The sequence below is a fragment of the Oncorhynchus tshawytscha genome, linkage group LG20, assembly GCF_018296145.1.
Source record: "Oncorhynchus tshawytscha isolate Ot180627B linkage group LG20, Otsh_v2.0, whole genome shotgun sequence".
Taxonomy (NCBI): Eukaryota; Metazoa; Chordata; class Actinopteri; order Salmoniformes; family Salmonidae; genus Oncorhynchus; species Oncorhynchus tshawytscha.
Genome location: NC_056448.1, coordinates 8,974,932 through 8,985,788, shown reverse-complemented (window position 1 = coordinate 8,985,788; position 10,857 = coordinate 8,974,932). Strand labels below are relative to the sequence as shown.

At 44.8% G+C, this 10,857-nt stretch overlaps 25 non-coding genes across 25 annotated transcripts; all 25 read left to right on the top strand.

Moving 5' to 3' along the window:
* Positions 1-464: 464 nt before the first annotated feature.
* Positions 465-536, top strand: trnad-guc. The gene has a single exon. It is a non-coding gene; the product is annotated as a tRNA-Asp (tRNA).
* A 118-nt stretch (positions 537-654) lies between these two features.
* On the top strand, positions 655-725 carry trnag-gcc. Its single transcript has one exon. It is a non-coding gene; the product is annotated as a tRNA-Gly (tRNA).
* A 549-nt stretch (positions 726-1,274) lies between these two features.
* Positions 1,275-1,346, top strand: trnad-guc. The gene has a single exon. It is a non-coding gene; the product is annotated as a tRNA-Asp (tRNA).
* A 119-nt stretch (positions 1,347-1,465) lies between these two features.
* On the top strand, positions 1,466-1,536 carry trnag-gcc. Its single transcript has one exon. It is a non-coding gene; the product is annotated as a tRNA-Gly (tRNA).
* A 548-nt stretch (positions 1,537-2,084) lies between these two features.
* On the top strand, positions 2,085-2,156 carry trnad-guc. Its single transcript has one exon. It is a non-coding gene; the product is annotated as a tRNA-Asp (tRNA).
* A 119-nt stretch (positions 2,157-2,275) lies between these two features.
* trnag-gcc lies at positions 2,276-2,346 on the top strand. Its single transcript has one exon. It is a non-coding gene; the product is annotated as a tRNA-Gly (tRNA).
* A 549-nt stretch (positions 2,347-2,895) lies between these two features.
* Positions 2,896-2,967, top strand: trnad-guc. Its single transcript has one exon. It is a non-coding gene; the product is annotated as a tRNA-Asp (tRNA).
* Positions 2,968-3,086: 119 nt separating this feature from the next.
* trnag-gcc lies at positions 3,087-3,157 on the top strand. Its single transcript has one exon. It is a non-coding gene; the product is annotated as a tRNA-Gly (tRNA).
* A 548-nt stretch (positions 3,158-3,705) lies between these two features.
* On the top strand, positions 3,706-3,777 carry trnad-guc. The gene has a single exon. It is a non-coding gene; the product is annotated as a tRNA-Asp (tRNA).
* Positions 3,778-3,896: 119 nt separating this feature from the next.
* Positions 3,897-3,967, top strand: trnag-gcc. The gene has a single exon. It is a non-coding gene; the product is annotated as a tRNA-Gly (tRNA).
* A 548-nt stretch (positions 3,968-4,515) lies between these two features.
* trnad-guc lies at positions 4,516-4,587 on the top strand. Its single transcript has one exon. It is a non-coding gene; the product is annotated as a tRNA-Asp (tRNA).
* A 118-nt stretch (positions 4,588-4,705) lies between these two features.
* Positions 4,706-4,776, top strand: trnag-gcc. The gene has a single exon. It is a non-coding gene; the product is annotated as a tRNA-Gly (tRNA).
* A 549-nt stretch (positions 4,777-5,325) lies between these two features.
* On the top strand, positions 5,326-5,397 carry trnad-guc. The gene has a single exon. It is a non-coding gene; the product is annotated as a tRNA-Asp (tRNA).
* Positions 5,398-5,517: 120 nt separating this feature from the next.
* On the top strand, positions 5,518-5,588 carry trnag-gcc. The gene has a single exon. It is a non-coding gene; the product is annotated as a tRNA-Gly (tRNA).
* A 548-nt stretch (positions 5,589-6,136) lies between these two features.
* On the top strand, positions 6,137-6,208 carry trnad-guc. Its single transcript has one exon. It is a non-coding gene; the product is annotated as a tRNA-Asp (tRNA).
* A 118-nt stretch (positions 6,209-6,326) lies between these two features.
* On the top strand, positions 6,327-6,397 carry trnag-gcc. Its single transcript has one exon. It is a non-coding gene; the product is annotated as a tRNA-Gly (tRNA).
* A 550-nt stretch (positions 6,398-6,947) lies between these two features.
* On the top strand, positions 6,948-7,019 carry trnad-guc. Its single transcript has one exon. It is a non-coding gene; the product is annotated as a tRNA-Asp (tRNA).
* Positions 7,020-7,137: 118 nt separating this feature from the next.
* trnag-gcc lies at positions 7,138-7,208 on the top strand. The gene has a single exon. It is a non-coding gene; the product is annotated as a tRNA-Gly (tRNA).
* A 550-nt stretch (positions 7,209-7,758) lies between these two features.
* On the top strand, positions 7,759-7,830 carry trnad-guc. The gene has a single exon. It is a non-coding gene; the product is annotated as a tRNA-Asp (tRNA).
* A 120-nt stretch (positions 7,831-7,950) lies between these two features.
* Positions 7,951-8,021, top strand: trnag-gcc. The gene has a single exon. It is a non-coding gene; the product is annotated as a tRNA-Gly (tRNA).
* Positions 8,022-8,762: 741 nt separating this feature from the next.
* Positions 8,763-8,833, top strand: trnag-gcc. The gene has a single exon. It is a non-coding gene; the product is annotated as a tRNA-Gly (tRNA).
* A 549-nt stretch (positions 8,834-9,382) lies between these two features.
* On the top strand, positions 9,383-9,454 carry trnad-guc. Its single transcript has one exon. It is a non-coding gene; the product is annotated as a tRNA-Asp (tRNA).
* A 119-nt stretch (positions 9,455-9,573) lies between these two features.
* Positions 9,574-9,644, top strand: trnag-gcc. Its single transcript has one exon. It is a non-coding gene; the product is annotated as a tRNA-Gly (tRNA).
* Positions 9,645-10,193: 549 nt separating this feature from the next.
* Positions 10,194-10,265, top strand: trnad-guc. Its single transcript has one exon. It is a non-coding gene; the product is annotated as a tRNA-Asp (tRNA).
* Positions 10,266-10,384: 119 nt separating this feature from the next.
* Positions 10,385-10,455, top strand: trnag-gcc. Its single transcript has one exon. It is a non-coding gene; the product is annotated as a tRNA-Gly (tRNA).
* Positions 10,456-10,857: the final 402 nt, after the last annotated feature.

Genomic DNA, 10,857 nt, shown 5'->3' with positions numbered 1-10,857 from the left:
TGGTCTTGGGCGAATTCTCAACTGACTCTTGAAAAATACGACTTTGCTTTCATTTACAGTTTGGACATTTACTCATTCTCAGTAGACTTTGGTGAATCCATTGCAGATTTCCAGTGTGTGAGGGGATTTACTTTGTGCAAGGCTTTAGTTGTTAAATGGGAAAGAGTAACCAACTTGTCAGTGACAACTGTCTTGAGTTTGGCATTTGTGACAATGTCCTGGGATTTCCCACAAACACCTCACCTTCTAACTAGTATTGTGTGGCTTGTGAGCAGTATAGAGCAAAATCGATTACATGTACGTGTTTGTGAGAGTCTCAGCTTTCCATAGAGGGGGCGCAGTAGTTCCTAGCTCCAACCATTCAGTCTCTACAGATATTTATGTTAGAAGGGTTTAAGCCCAACACTCCAAACTTAGGGTTAGTACCAATGCTCCACGTTTTTTCAAAGGTTCGACCCACCTTCTCCTCGTTAGTATAGTGGTGAGTATCCCCGCCTGTCACGCGGGAGACCGGGGTTCAATTCCCCGACGGGGAGAAAGGACCGCTTTTTTATAGGGTGAACAATGTTGCTGAGCCCACAAAGTGGAAAATATTCTTGGAAAAAAAGCTTTATGATACGATTTCCAGCCTTTGGGGTTAACTCACCCTTCAAAGCATTGGTTGTTCAGTGGTAGAATTCTCGCCTGCCACGCGGGAGGCCCGGGTTCGATTCCCGGCCAATGCAAGAAGTTTTGAACATGTAATTTCGACAAGTATGCAAACCCCTGAGGAGGAAATCTGTGTTAGATTGCCAGGCCAACAGATATCTCTGGTCTTGGGCGAATTCTCAACTGACTCTTGAAAAATACGACTTTGCTTTCATTTACAGTTTGGACATTTACTCATTCTCAGTAGACTTTGGTGAATCCATTGCAGATTTCCAGTGTGTGAGGGGATTTACTTTGTGCAAGGCTTTAGTTGTTAAATGGGAAAGAGTAACCAACTTGTCAGTGACAACTGTCTTGAGTTTGGCATTTGTGACAATGTCCTGGGATTTCCCACAAACACCTCACCTTCTAACTAGTATTGTGTGGCTTGTGAGCAGTATAGAGCAAAATCGATTACATGTACGTGTTTGTGAGAGTCTCAGCTTTCCATAGAGGGGGCGCAGTAGTTCCTAGCTCCAACCATTCAGTCTCTACAGATATTTATGTTAGAAGGGTTTAAGCCCAACACTCCAAACTTAGGGTTAGTACCAATGCTCCACGTTTTTTCAAAGGTTCGACCCACCTTCTCCTCGTTAGTATAGTGGTGAGTATCCCCGCCTGTCACGCGGGAGACCGGGGTTCAATTCCCCGACGGGGAGAAAGGACCACTTTTTTATAGGGTGAACAATGTTGCTGAGCCCACAAAGTGGAAAATATTCTTGGAAAAAAAGCTTTATGATACGATTTCCAGCCTTTGGGGTTAACTCACCCTTCCAAAGCATTGGTTGTTCAGTGGTAGAATTCTCGCCTGCCACGCGGGAGGCCCGGGTTCGATTCCCGGCCAATGCAAGAAGTTTTGAACATGTAATTTCGACAAGTATGCAAACCCCTGAGGAGGAAATCTGTGTTAGATTGCCAGGCCAACAGAAATCTCTGGTCTTGGGCGAATTCTCAACTGACTCTTGAAAAATACGACTTTGCTTTCATTTACAGTTTGGACATTTACTCATTCTCAGTAGACTTTGGTGAATCCATTGCAGATTTCCAGTGTGTGAGGGGATTTACTTTGTGCAAGGCTTTAGTTGTTAAATGGGAAAGAGTAACCAACTTGTCAGTGACAACTGTCTTGAGTTTGGCATTTGTGACAATGTCCTGGGATTTCCCACAAACACCTCACCTTCTAACTAGTATTGTGTGGCTTGTGAGCAGTATAGAGCAAAATCGATTACATGTACGTGTTTGTGAGAGTCTCAGCTTTCCATAGAGGGGGCGCAGTAGTTCCTAGCTCCAACCATTCAGTCTCTACAGATATTTATGTTAGAAGGGTTTAAGCCCAACACTCCAAACTTAGGGTTAGTACCAATGCTCCACGTTTTTCAAAGGTTCGACCCACCTTCTCCTCGTTAGTATAGTGGTGAGTATCCCCGCCTGTCACGCGGGAGACCGGGGTTCAATTCCCCGACGGGGAGAAAGGACTGCTTTTTTATAGGGTGAACAATGTTGCTGAGCCCACAAAGTGGAAAATATTCTTGGAAAAAAAGCTTTATGATACGATTTCCAGCCTTTGGGGTTAACTCACCCTTCCAAAGCATTGGTTGTTCAGTGGTAGAATTCTCGCCTGCCACGCGGGAGGCCCGGGTTCGATTCCCGGCCAATGCAAGAAGTTTTGAACATGTAATTTCGACAAGTATGCAAACCCCTGAGGAGGAAATCTGTGTTAGATTGCCAGGCCAACAGAAATCTCTGGTCTTGGGCGAATTCTCAACTGACTCTTGAAAAATACGACTTTGCTTTCATTTACAGTTTGGACATTTACTCATTCTCAGTAGACTTTGGTGAATCCATTGCAGATTTCCAGTGTGTGAGGGGATTTACTTTGTGCAAGGCTTTAGTTGTTAAATGGGAAAGAGTAACCAACTTGTCAGTGACAACTGTCTTGAGTTTGGCATTTGTGACAATGTCCTGGGATTTCCCACAAACACCTCACCTTCTAACTAGTATTGTGTGGCTTGTGAGCGGTATAGAGCAAAATCGATTACATGTACGTGTTTGTGAGAGTCTCAGCTTTCCATAGAGGGGGCGCAGTAGTTCCTAGCTCCAACCATTCAGTCTCTACAGATATTTATGTTAGAAGGGTTTAAGCCCAACACTCCAAACTTAGGGTTAGTACCAATGCTCCACGTTTTTTCAAAGGTTCGACCCACCTTCTCCTCGTTAGTATAGTGGTGAGTATCCCCGCCTGTCACGCGGGAGACCGGGGTTCAATTCCCCGACGGGGAGAAAGGACTGCTTTTTTATAGGGTGAACAATGTTGCTGAGCCCACAAAGTGGAAAATATTCTTGGAAAAAAAGCTTTATGATACGATTTCCAGCCTTTGGGGTTAACTCACCCTTCCAAAGCATTGGTTGTTCAGTGGTAGAATTCTCGCCTGCCACGCGGGAGGCCCGGGTTCGATTCCCGGCCAATGCAAGAAGTTTTGAACATGTAATTTCGACAAGTATGCAAACCCCTGAGGAGGAAATCTGTGTTAGATTGCCAGGCCAACAGAAATCTCTGGTCTTGGGCGAATTCTTAACTGACTCTTGAAAAATACGACTTTGCTTTCATTTACAGTTTGGACATTTACTCATTCTCAGTAGACTTTGGTGAATCCATTGCAGATTTCCAGTGTGTGAGGGGATTTACTTTGTGCAAGGCTTTAGTTGTTAAATGGGAAAGAGTAACCAACTTGTCAGTGACAACTGTCTTGAGTTTGGCATTTGTGACAATGTCCTGGGATTTCCCACAAACACCTCACCTTCTAACTAGTATTGTGTGGCTTGTGAGCAGTATAGAGCAAAATCGATTACATGTACGTGTTTGTGAGAGTCTCAGCTTTCCATAGAGGGGGCGCAGTAGTTCCTAGCTCCAACCATTCAGTCTCTACAGATATTTATGTTAGAAGGGTTTAAGCCCAACACTCCAAACTTAGGGTTAGTACCAATGCTCCACGTTTTTCAAAGGTTCGACCCACCTTCTCCTCGTTAGTATAGTGGTGAGTATCCCCGCCTGTCACGCGGGAGACCGGGGTTCAATTCCCCGACGGGGAGAAAGGACTGCTTTTTTATAGGGTGAACAATGTTGCTGAGCCCACAAAGTGGAAAATATTCTTGGAAAAAAAGCTTTATGATACGATTTCCAGCCTTTGGGGTTAACTCACCCTTCCAAAGCATTGGTTGTTCAGTGGTAGAATTCTCGCCTGCCACGCGGGAGGCCCGGGTTCGATTCCCGGCCAATGCAAGAAGTTTTGAACATGTAATTTCGACAAGTATGCAAACCCCTGAGGAGGAAATCTGTGTTAGATTGCCAGGCCAACAGAAATCTCTGGTCTTGGGCGAATTCTCAACTGACTCTTGAAAAATACGACTTTGCTTTCATTTACAGTTTGGACATTTACTCATTCTCAGTAGACTTTGGTGAATCCATTGCAGATTTCCAGTGTGTGAGGGGATTTACTTTGTGCAAGGCTTTAGTTGTTAAATGGGAAAGAGTAACCAACTTGTCAGTGACAACTGTCTTGAGTTTGGCATTTGTGACAATGTCCTGGGATTTCCCACAAACACCTCACCTTCTAACTAGTATTGTGTGGCTTGTGAGCAGTATAGAGCAAAATCGATTACATGTACGTGTTTGTGAGAGTCTCAGCTTTCCATAGAGGGGGCGCAGTAGTTCCTAGCTCCAACCATTCAGTCTCTACAGATATTTATGTTAGAAGGGTTTAAGCCCAACACTCCAAACTTAGGGTTAGTACCAATGCTCCACGTTTTTCAAAGGTTCGACCCACCTTCTCCTCGTTAGTATAGTGGTGAGTATCCCCGCCTGTCACGCGGGAGACCGGGGTTCAATTCCCCGACGGGGAGAAAGGACTGCTTTTTTATAGGGTGAACAATGTTGCTGAGCCCACAAAGTGGAAAATATGCTTGGAAAAAAGCTTTATGATACGATTTCCAGCCTTTGGGGTTAACTCACCCTTCCAAAGCATTGGTTGTTCAGTGGTAGAATTCTCGCCTGCCACGCGGGAGGCCCGGGTTCGATTCCCGGCCAATGCAAGAAGTTTTGAACATGTAATTTCGACAAGTATGCAAACCCCTGAGGAGGAAATCTGTGTTAGATTGCCAGGCCAACAGAAATCTCTGGTCTTGGGCGAATTCTCAACTGACTCTTGAAAAATACGACTTTGCTTTCATTTACAGTTTGGACATTTACTCATTCTCAGTAGACTTTGGTGAATCCATTGCAGATTTCCAGTGTGTGAGGGGATTTACTTTGTGCAAGGCTTTAGTTGTTAAATGGGAAAGAGTAACCAACTTGTCAGTGACAACTGTCTTGAGTTTGGCATTTGTGACAATGTCCTGGGATTTCCCACAAACACCTCACCTTCTAACTAGTATTGTGTGGCTTGTGAGCAGTATAGAGCAAAATCGATTACATGTACGTGTTTGTGAGAGTCTCAGCTTTCCATAGAGGGGGCGCAGTAGTTCCTAGCTCCAACCATTCAGTCTCTACAGATATTTATGTTAGAAGGGTTTAAGCCCAACACTCCAAACTTAGGGTTAGTACCAATGCTCCACGTTTTTTCAAAGGTTCGACCCACCTTCTCCTCGTTAGTATAGTGGTGAGTATCCCCGCCTGTCACGCGGGAGACCGGGGTTCAATTCCCCGACGGGGAGAAAGGACTGCTTTTTTATAGGGTGAACAATGTTGCTGAGCCCACAAAGTGGAAAATATTCTTGGAAAAAAAAGCTTTATGATACGATTTCCAGCCTTTGGGGTTAACTCACCCTTCCAAAGCATTGGTTGTTCAGTGGTAGAATTCTCGCCTGCCACGCGGGAGGCCCGGGTTCGATTCCCGGCCAATGCAAGAAGTTTTGAACATGTAATTTCGACAAGTATGCAAACCCCTGAGGAGGAAATCTGTGTTAGATTGCCAGGCCAACAGATATCTCTGGTCTTGGGCGAATTCTCAACTGACTCTTGAAAAATACGACTTTGCTTTCATTTACAGTTTGGACATTTACTCATTCTCAGTAGACTTTGGTGAATCCATTGCAGATTTCCAGTGTGTGAGGGGATTTACTTTGTGCAAGGCTTTAGTTGTTAAATGGGAAAGAGTAACCAACTTGTCAGTGACAACTGTCTTGAGTTTGGCATTTGTGACAATGTCCTGGGATTTCCCACAAACACCTCACCTTCTAACTAGTATTGTGTGGCTTGTGAGCAGTATAGAGCAAAATCGATTACATGTACGTGTTTGTGAGAGTCTCAGCTTTCCATAGAGGGGGCGCAGTAGTTCCTAGCTCCAACCATTCAGTCTCTACAGATATTTATGTTAGAAGGGTTTAAGCCCAACACTCCAAACTTAGGGTTAGTACCAATGCTCCACGTTTTTCAAAGGTTCGACCCACCTTCTCCTCGTTAGTATAGTGGTGAGTATCCCCGCCTGTCACGCGGGAGACCGGGGTTCAATTCCCCGACGGGGAGAAAGGACTGCTTTTTTATAGGGTGAACACTGTTGCTGAGCCCACAAAGTGGAAAATATGCTTGGAAAAAAGCTTTATGATACGATTTCCAGCCTTTGGGGTTAACTCACCCTTCCAAAGCATTGGTTGTTCAGTGGTAGAATTCTCGCCTGCCACGCGGGAGGCCCGGGTTCGATTCCCGGCCAATGCAAGAAGTTTTGAACATGTAATTTCGACAAGTATGCAAACCCCTGAGGAGGAAATCTGTGTTAGATTGCCAGGCCAACAGATATCTCTGGTCTTGGGCGAATTCTCAACTGACTCTTGAAAAATACGACTTTGCTTTCATTTACAGTTTGGACATTTACTCATTCTCAGTAGACTTTGGTGAATCCATTGCAGATTTCCAGTGTGTGAGGGGATTTACTTTGTGCAAGGCTTTAGTTGTTAAATGGGAAAGAGTAACCAACTTGTCAGTGACAACTGTCTTGAGTTTGGCATTTGTGACAATGTCCTGGGATTTCCCACAAACACCTCACCTTCTAACTAGTATTGTGTGGCTTGTGAGCGGTATAGAGCAAAATCGATTACATGTACGTGTTTGTGAGAGTCTCAGCTTTCCATAGAGGGGGCGCAGTAGTTCCTAGCTCCAACCATTCAGTCTCTACAGATATTTATGTTAGAAGGGTTTAAGCCCAACACTCCAAACTTAGGGTTAGTACCAATGCTCCACGTTTTTTCAAAGGTTACAACCCACCTTCTCCTCGTTAGTATAGTGGTGAGTATCCCCGCCTGTCACGCGGGAGACCGGGGTTCAATTCCCCGACGGGGAGAAAGGACTGCTTTTTTATAGGGTGAACACTGTTGCTGAGCCCACAAAGTGGAAAATATGCTTGGAAAAAAGCTTTATGATACGATTTCCAGCCTTTGGGGTTAACTCACCCTTCCAAAGCATTGGTTGTTCAGTGGTAGAATTCTCGCCTGCCACGCGGGAGGCCCGGGTTCGATTCCCGGCCAATGCAAGAAGTTTTGAACATGTAATTTCGACAAGTATGCAAACCCCTGAGGAGGAAATCTGTGTTAGATTGCCAGGCCAACAGAAATCTCTGGTCTTGGGCGAATTCTCAACTGACTCTTGAAAAATACGACTTTGCTTTCATTTACAGTTTGGACATTTACTCATTCTCAGTAGACTTTGGTGAATCCATTGCAGATTTCCAGTGTGTGAGGTGATTTACTTTGTGCAAGGCTTTAGTTGTTAAATGGGAAAGAGTAACCAACTTGTCAGTGACAACTGTCTTGAGTTTGGCATTTGTGACAATGTCCTGGGATTTCCCACAAACACCTCACCTTCTAACTAGTATTGTGTGGCTTGTGAGCGGTATAGAGCAAAATCGATTACATGTACGTGTTTGTGAGAGTCTCAGCTTTCCATAGAGGGGGCGCAGTAGTTCCTAGCTCCAACCATTCAGTCTCTACAGATATTTATGTTAGAAGGGTTTAAGCCCAACACTCCAAACTTAGGGTTAGTACCAATGCTCCACGTTTTTTCAAAGGTTACAACCCACCTTCTCCTCGTTAGTATAGTGGTGAGTATCCCCGCCTGTCACGCGGGAGACCGGGGTTCAATTCCCCGACGGGGAGAAAGGACTGCTTTTTTATAGGGTGAACAATGTTGCTGAGCCCACAAAGTGGAAAATATTCTTGGAAAAAAAAGCTTTATGATACGATTTCCAGCCTTTGGGGTTAACTCACCCTTCCAAAGCATTGGTTGTTCAGTGGTAGAATTCTCGCCTGCCACGCGGGAGGCCCGGGTTCGATTCCCGGCCAATGCAAGAAGTTTTGAACATGTAATTTCGACAAGTATGCAAACCCCTGAGGAGGAAATCTGTGTTAGATTGCCAGGCCAACAGATATCTCTGGTCTTGGGCGAATTCTCAACTGACTCTTGAAAAATACGACTTTGCTTTCATTTACAGTTTGGACATTTACTCATTCTCAGTAGACTTTGGTGAATCCATTGCAGATTTCCAGTGTGTGAGGGGATTTACTTTGTGCAAGGCTTTAGTTGTTAAATGGGAAAGAGTAACCAACTTGTCAGTGACAACTGTCTTGAGTTTGGCATTTGTGACAATGTCCTGGGATTTCCCACAAACACCTCACCTTCTAACTAGTATTGTGTGGCTTGTGAGCAGTATAGAGCAAAATCGATTACATGTACGTGTTTGTGAGAGTCTCAGCTTTCCATAGAGGGGGCGCAGTAGTTCCTAGCTCCAACCATTCAGTCTCTACAGATATTCCTGTTAGAAGGGTTTAAGCCCAACACTCCAAACTTAGGGTTAGTACCAATGCTCCACGTTTTTTCAAACTTACAACCCACCTCCTCCTCGTTAGTATAGTGGTGAGTATCCCCGCCTGTCACGCGGGATACCGGGGTTCAATTCCCCGACGGGGAGAAAGGACTGCTTTTTTATAGGGTGAACAATGTTGCTGAGCCCACAAAGTGGAAAATATTCTTGGAAAAAAAAGCTTTATGATACGATTTCCAGCCTTTGGGGTTAACTCACCCTTCCAAAGCATTGGTTGTTCAGTGGTAGAATTCTCGCCTGCCACGCGGGAGGCCCGGGTTCGATTCCCGGCCAATGCAAGAAGTTTTGAACATGTAATTTCGACAAGTATGCAAACCCCTGAGGAGGAAATCTGTGTTAGATTGCCAGGCCAACAGAAATCTCTGGTCTTGGGCGAATTCTCAACTGACTCTTGAAAAATACGACTTTGCTTTCATTTACAGTTTGGACATTTACTCATTCTCAGTAGACTTTGGTGAATCCATTGCAGATTTCCAGTGTGTGAGGTGATTTACTTTGTGCAAGGCTTTAGTTGTTAAATGGGAAAGAGTAACCAACTTGTCAGTGACAACTGTCTTGAGTTTGGCATTTGTGACAATGTCCTGGGATTTCCCACAAACACCTCACCTTCTAACTAGTATTGTGTGGCTTGTGAGCAGTATAGAGCAAAACCGATTACATGTACGTGTTTGTGAGAGTCTCAGCTTTCCATAGAGGGGGCGCAGTAGTTCCTAGCTCCAACCATTCAGTCTCTACAGATATTCCTGTTAGAAGGGTTTAAGCCCAACACTCCAAACTTAGGGTTAGTACCAATGCTCCACGTTTTTCAAAGGTTACAACCCACCTCCTCCTCGTTAGTATAGTGGTGAGTATCCCCGCCTGTCACGCGGGAGACCGGGGTTCAATTCCCCGACGGGGAGAAAGGACTGCTTTTTTATAGGGTGAACAATGTTGCTGAGCCCACAAAGTGGAAAATATTCTTGGAAAAAAAGCTTTATGATACGATTTCCAGCCTTTGGGGTTAACTCACCCTTCCAAAGCATTGGTTGTTCAGTGGTAGAATTCTCGCCTGCCACGCGGGAGGCCCGGGTTCGATTCCCGGCCAATGCAAGAAGTTTTGAACATGTAATTTCGACAAGTATGCAAACCCCTGAGGAGGAAATCTGTGTTAGATTGCCAGGCCAACAGAAATCTCTGGTCTTGGGCGAATTCTCAACTGACTCTTGAAAAATACGACTTTGCTTTCATTTACAGTTTGGACATTTACTCATTGTCAGTAGACTTTGGTGAATCCATTGCAGATTTCCAGTGTGTGAGGTGATTTACTTTGTGCAAGGCTTTAGTTGTTAAATGGGAAAGAGTAACCAACTTGTCAGTGACAACTGTCTTGAGTTTGGCATTTGTGACAATGTCCTGGGATTTCCCACAAACACCTCACCTTCTAACTAGTATTGTGTGGCTTGTGAGCGGTATAGAGCAAAACCGATTACATGTACGTGTTTGTGAGAGTCTCAGCTTTCCATAGAGGGGGCGCAGTAGTTCCTAGCTCCAACCATTCAGTCTCTACAGATATTCCTGTTAGAAGGGTTTAAGCCCAACACTCCAAACTTAGGGTTAGTACCAATGCTCCACGTTTTTTCAAAGGTTCGACCCACCTTCTCCTCGTTAGTATAGTGGTGAGTATCCCCGCCTGTCACGCGGGAGACCGGGGTTCAATTCCCCGACGGGGAGAAAGGACTGCTTTTTTATAGGGTGAACACTGTTGCTGAGCCCACAAAGTGGAAAATATTCTTGGAAAAAAAGCTTTATGATACGATTTCCAGCCTTTGGGGTTAACTCACCCTTCCAAAGCATTGGTTGTTCAGTGGTAGAATTCTCGCCTGCCACGCGGGAGGCCCGGGTTCGATTCCCGGCCAATGCAAGAAGTTTTGAACATGTAATTTCGACAAGTATGCAAACCCCTGAGGAGGAAATCTGTGTTAGATTGCCAGGCCAACAGAAATCTCTGGTCTTGGGCGAATTCTCAACTGACTCTTGAAAAATACGACTTTGCTTTCATTTACAGTTTGGACATTTACTCATTCTCAGTAGACTTTGGTGAATCCATTGCAGATTTCCAGTGTGTGAGGGGATTTACTTTGTGCAAGGCTTTAGTTGTTAAATGGGAAAGAGTAACCAACTTGTCAGTGACAACTGTCTTGAGTTTGGCATTTGTGACAATGTCCTGGGATTTCCCACAAACACCTCACCTTCTAACTAGTATTGTGTGGCTTGTGAGCGGTATAGAGCAAAACCGATTACATGTACGTGTTTGTGAGAGTCT